The sequence below is a fragment of the Cibotium barometz genome, chromosome 7, assembly GCF_041138505.1.
Source record: "Cibotium barometz isolate CiBa-2024 chromosome 7, ASM4113850v1, whole genome shotgun sequence".
Classification (NCBI taxonomy): Eukaryota; Viridiplantae; Streptophyta; class Polypodiopsida; order Cyatheales; family Cibotiaceae; genus Cibotium; species Cibotium barometz.
The window spans coordinates 39,973,575-39,979,654 of NC_141052.1; the positions used below are offsets into that span (position 1 = coordinate 39,973,575).

Sequence of the window (6,080 nt, forward strand, 5' to 3'; positions counted from 1 at the left end):
AAAGTGATATAGTGTTTGGTGGAAAAGTTATGCTCTTTGGTGATGACCTCAGGTAAATCTTACTGGTTGTGCCAAAGGGATCGCGCGAGAACATTGTTGATGCAACGTTATGCCGGTCACATATTTGGAGATATGTGATTGTTTTAAAGCTCACCCAAAACATGTGGGTTAGATAGGAGTGCTTATAATGGTAAGGTAAACTTTTTAGACGTTTGCTATAATATAGGTATTATCGTTTTCCAAGATCTATTTAATATTCATGGCTGAATTGTAGACCCTCCATTTTGGGAAGGACAAGCAAGAGCATCTCTAATTATCGAATTGTTAGAGAGCACTTGTGTTTTATGGTATATATAGAAACTTTCTTTTTATGTAGCTTTTGAGTTTTGTTTGATTAATTTATATTTTTATTAAAACATTCTTTTTGCAACAGGGAATATCTTTACTTTTTAGAACCCAGATTATTGTTAGGTTTGTATGATCGAGACAGCTACGACGAGAGCTTTGGGCTCCTTGGAATTTACAATCTATGATTGCACAAGGTTGCAGATCAACTTCATGTATGTGTAATGTTTGTGGATTATGAAAAGCCTGATAAGTTAGATTTTCGGTGCATAGACACTGGACAATACATAATTTTTCGATTTGCTGTTTACAAACCTGTTCAAACCCTGTTCACCTCAAATATTGATCCACCAAATGAGTTTTGTAAGCTTTTATCTTTATCCTACTTTTTTCAACAAGAATTATATCTCCAATGTTAATGTTTTTTTCTAGCATACATTTTGCCGGATAGAGGCGCGGGGTATAGGCTACCACCAAGGAGAGATAATCCAGTTGTCCGAAGATTGTTTTGAAGCTGTGTTCAGGTGTGTTAAGATTGTCATCATTTCATGGGTTTGTAATGCTAGATGTATATTTATATGCCAAGTTTGATGCTTTAGAAGCTTCTATATGGATATATATGGCAATCATGATGTGTTTATATATAAGGTTGGCAAGTTAAGGACGATGTATATATATATGTATGAGTGTGAACAATATCTATAGATATTATGGCATACACATATACATATTTACATGTGTGTATGTGACATGCACACATGCATTCATAGGCGCACACACACATACACATATCTTCCAGTTGTAGCATGTATGGTTTCAATGGATTACACGTACACGTATACATACATACATGTATAACATACATACATTTTTATACGTGTTTATGTGTAACTCGATGTGCCTAGTTTCTAAAAGGTGCAAAATGCTTCCTTTAAAATGCAAAATGCTTCCTGCTCATTGGAGACAGATAGGGACACTAATAGTAAGAACATAAGAAGTAAGATGTGGGAGAAAAAAAAGAAGCGACGTGGTTGAGACCACACCATAGCTAATTGCCAAGGCAGTTGAAGAGTGTTAAGTAGTAGCAGGAAATGTATATGTCACAGCAACCCTAACCCTAACCCTAGTCATAGGTTGAGGAAACCTACAGAGACCAGCTAACCCGATCCTCAACCTTGCCGTGCAACAGAAAAGGATTCTTGGAGATTTTCCTCTCGCCATAGCCATGGCTTCCGCCCCTTGCTTTGGCTTCAGCCTGGTACGATGGCGAGACAGACAGCTGGACTCCTTCTTCCGCAGCTGCGGCCTGCAGCAGCCGAGCCTGCAGGTCGACCCAGAGACCACCATAGCCTGCTGGTGGAAGCCCCCTGAAGCAAAAGCTGAAGCAGAGAAAGAGAAGCCAGCCGTGGTGCTCATCCAGGGCTTCGGAGCAAGCCCTATATGGCAATGGAGCAAGCAGGTGAAGCCTCTGCAGAAGAAGTTTCGCCTCTTTGTTCCCGATCTCGTCTTCTTCGGCAAGTCTGCTACAGTTTCCCGCCATCGCTCCGAGCTTTTCCAAGCCCAGATGGTGGCCAGAGTGATGGAGGCCATGGGCATACCCAGATACAGTGTTGTGGGCACCAGCTATGGTGGGTGTGTAGCCTTCAGGCTGGCCCATCTTTTCCCAGAGAGAGTTGAGAAGCTTGTCATTGCGAGTTCGGGGATACTGCAGGACCCATCAGGACACCCAGGAGCTTCTCAGCAGGGCCCACATTGATGCAGTTTCCAATCTGCTCTTGCCACGCTCCCCAACGGCTTTGCGTTCTCTCATCGGTCTCTCCATCTTCAAAGCACCCACTTTTGTACCCTCCTTCATGCTCCATGATGTGATCCAGGTGAGTTAATCCTGCATTCTCTACTTACCATTTTTCACTTTTTTTTCTTTTTGTTTTGTTTTTCGAGCCAGGGTCAAGACGAGCGGACTCATTCTGAGACTTGAACTTGCAACCCATAGATTAACAGTCCACTGCTCTACTGACTGAGCTAATCCAAACAGCAACCCCTTTTTTCTCTATAAGGGGGTGATGTACCCTTCAATAATGCACATGCTCATAGCTTTGTGATGGGAGCATTGCTTTGCATTGTTCTTGTTCTACCTCTTTATAAATCAACACTGGACACACACTTGCAGCGGATGACAGGCATATCCGACCTATCAATGCGGTCCAAGAGCTATACCTGCTGTCTATGATAAGTGACTGAATCATCAACTCCATCATGCATAGCATGGACTACGTGCTATGAAATCTCCACTCATGTCATCAGAAACCAAGAGTAGGTGTAGGTTCTTGTATTAAGATATGTCACCGTAGTAGAAATATCTTCATAGATAAACCATCAAGCTAAGTTTCTATCCCTTCTTGAAGGTGAAGGGCAGACTCAACCATGATGAAGGAGAACACACAGTGCGCGTGCAAACACACACACGCACACACAATAGCTGGTTGAGCAAATTGCACTGCTTTGGATAGCAAGCTTTGTGATGGGTTTTTGCTTCTGATGGTTGATGTTGTGATGGGTTATGTGTTACTTTAATTGGTAATAGTGAGTAGTATTGTGTTTTTTCAGTACTTCTACATCAATAACAGGGAAGAGCGAGTGGAACTCTTAAATGGTCTTGTAATAGGGAAAGAAGATACAGAAACTTTGCCCATCTTATCACAGGTAAAGCGGGAGTAACCTACTTGCAAGAACCTTTCCTTGGTTATCTTTTTTATGCTTGGCAAGCCTTGAAACACCATGTATTGGTATATTAACACTTTCAAACACCATGTTGGTCAGAAAGTTCTCATAATTTGGGGAGATCGTGATGGGATTTACCCTCTAAAACTGGCGCATCGTTTAAAAGAGTAAGCATGTTGCTTTACTAGATGTGGTGAAAGTGATGCATGCATTTGCACAATATAAGGTTGCTAACCAAAGGTCTCTTTTGGGGGGTATGGTATTGGATCAAAGCAGGCATTTAAAGGAAAATGCCGAGCTGGTGATTGTTAAGAACACGGCCCATTGTGTGCAAATGGAAAGTCCAGGAGAATTCAACAGGCTAGTGCAAAGTTTTCTGCTCAGTGAGGGTGTCTAAGCAACAGTAGGAGTAGGACCTCGTGGCTTTGGTTGGGCATCACGACAATGGGATGACTGCTTGCAGTTGCAAAACAGGTACAATTTCAGTGTCAAACCCTTGGCTGTGGGCTTTTGTCGGAGTGGTTAGCTTGCTACAATCCACCCTACCAGAGCAGTGCAAAAACAACCCTCCTTGTTGATCTCCAAGGCTATACCAAAAGAGAGTTTCCTTTTCCAGCTTGTAAGTAGCTCCGAGTACCCTTGTATCTAGCCTCATAATGCTGGTCCGTAAAGTCTTCCAAATCTAGAAGAATACTTCAGGACACTTTTATAACATGAGTGAAGTAGAGAATGAAACAATCATGCCCCTTAGGGTAATGGGTATTAAAAGGTGTATAAAGATGGGTAGTGCAGATGTGATCACCATGGCCTAAGTTGATGTCTACCACAACATTTGTTCCAACCTACAATGACTTCTCATGCTTCCTTTAACAAGGATGAAGAAGACGATGGACCGCCAACACGGATGTAGAAGACACTGCCATTGCTGCGGCCTTTGATCCAATCCTATTCCATATACTCATTTTCTCAGTTCCTACTTGCATATGATCTTACACATCATGATTTTAAGGGTGTTATTCAGATGTGGGCTGACAACAAACAAGAAAAACAAGCCTCTTGTTGCTCAAGGTAGCTCAAGAAAGAGTATTGTTTAAAAAAGTTTCAAATTGACACTCGATCTCCTGGTCGTATCAAAAGCATCTAACATGCATACACATTAGATAGGCTGCCTCATGCATCGAACCAACATATGCAACATGATACGTGACAACATCCTTTACATGTAAGCAGCCTTTCTAGCTTCTTTAAGGAACTACACCCATCCTCAAATAGTCTTTCATTGCATTCTCACAGAATTACTAGCATGTCCTTGGGACATGCTGACAATGCTCATGCTCGTGGTCTAACTAGGAAGGGGTACACAATTGCCTTTACAGCATAATACTGTGCTTTCACATGGAGGAGAGTCTTCTTCTTCCTTGGAGAATATGATGGAGCAATCTAGACCCCAATGTGGTTCTTATTAACTCCTTAAAAGAGAGAAAAACAAGCTAAGCAATGGAGGGGAATTGCCAAAAATCAGCAAGCGAAATTGAGGGACAAAAATCTGAGGGAGTCTAATATCATGGATGGAAATCATCCCTTGCTTGTATTCAAAGTAGACTTATTGCAAGAAAGTTAAAATTTAACATTAGAGAAAGCATAAATTCAAACAAACTACTATGAAAAAATTGAACTATAACATGATTTCTCTTAAAAATACGTAAATGTAACATGTGAGTTCAATAGAAGAGTTTTTTTAATTCACATTTTTGGGATAAATATTTGTGAATGTACTTACTTAAGGGTTTTCTCAAATGGATATTGGCAAAAAAATGTAAGTTTGTGTAGAAAAAGGTATCATTTAAATACTTAAAATTGAGTATACATGATATTTAGGGTTTTTATGGAGTGAACCTCTAGAGGGGGCACATGATAGTTCCAAATTTGGTTAAAATTATACTACATTATCAATCGTGCAAAGGTTACATGAAGATATTTAAAATTTTAGAATGGTAAAACTATAACATTAATTTTTGTTCTATTGTTTGTAGAAATTATTTGGTAGTGATGTGTGGACGTGGGTTGAGACTTTTTTTTTCTTTAAAAGTTTTTTTTTCGAGTATAGGTAAACACTCTTATGAGTGTGTGTAAGTGATCTTATCATGTCACTTCATATGTATTTCACTCATTCTCATTAATCTACTTTGAATGTCTCTCCTTGCTTGTTGTTGCCAGTTATTCATAGTAGCATTACATATGAGGTCACCCATGTTCTTCACCAAGGGTGTTTTTTTCACTAGGTCTTTGTCCTTGGATATCTAAGTGTGAACGAACATTTTAGGGTGAGTTATTATATAAACAATCACTCTCCTTGTCCAAGGTGGTTGATTCTTTGTACTTTCTCATTTGTACTAGTTGAGAGTTTTATATCTCTCTCCTATTTAGCTAGCCATTCTAAACCTCCACCCCTTTACTCCATTGCATGTGTGCGTGCGTGCTTTCTTTTACCTTGTGAAGTCTAACAGTGGCATCAGAGCTATCATCAAGTCTTTGGCGTTTTTTAGCTTTCATTAGAGCTCTCAATTCCTATTAGTGAAGGAGTGGTGGTGGCTTCTTTTTTTTCTTTTCTTTTCTTTTCTTCTTTTCTTGAGAAGGTGATTTTTTCTTGGAATTTTGGAGTGTCTCCAGTGCTCGCAGGCGATCTAAAGCTTGTTGGAAGTTGTCATTTCAAACGCTTACTAAATAAAGCTTGGCTTCAGCCAATGCTGTTATGGTTTGTTGATCTGGGCTCCTTGAAGCTCTGCTTCGATTTCACCATTCTCTGAATCAAAGGTAAACACTATATTGGAAATAAATACACACTCTCTCCAAGGGAAACAGAGAGCTGAGGTGAGCTAACACGTTAAGGGGAGACGAAACTCTTGCCGTCGTTTTGCAGTCTCTCACGGATGGACGACGTTGTCTCACGAAGCGGCTCTGACGTCGTTTTTAACGTTGTTGCCATCATCGGAACTTCAGTCTCTTTGAATGAG

At 40.3% G+C, this 6,080-nt stretch overlaps 1 pseudogene across 1 annotated transcript; it reads left to right on the forward strand.

Moving 5' to 3' along the window:
* Window positions 1-1,341: 1,341 nt before the first annotated feature.
* LOC147637000 (uncharacterized) lies at window positions 1,342-4,038 on the forward strand (annotated as a pseudogene). Its single transcript, XR_015266307.1, has 4 exons — window positions 1,342-2,219; window positions 2,953-3,048; window positions 3,166-3,233; window positions 3,343-4,038. The product of XR_015266307.1 is annotated as an uncharacterized LOC147637000 (transcript).
* The last annotated feature ends 2,042 nt before the right edge of the window (window positions 4,039-6,080 follow it).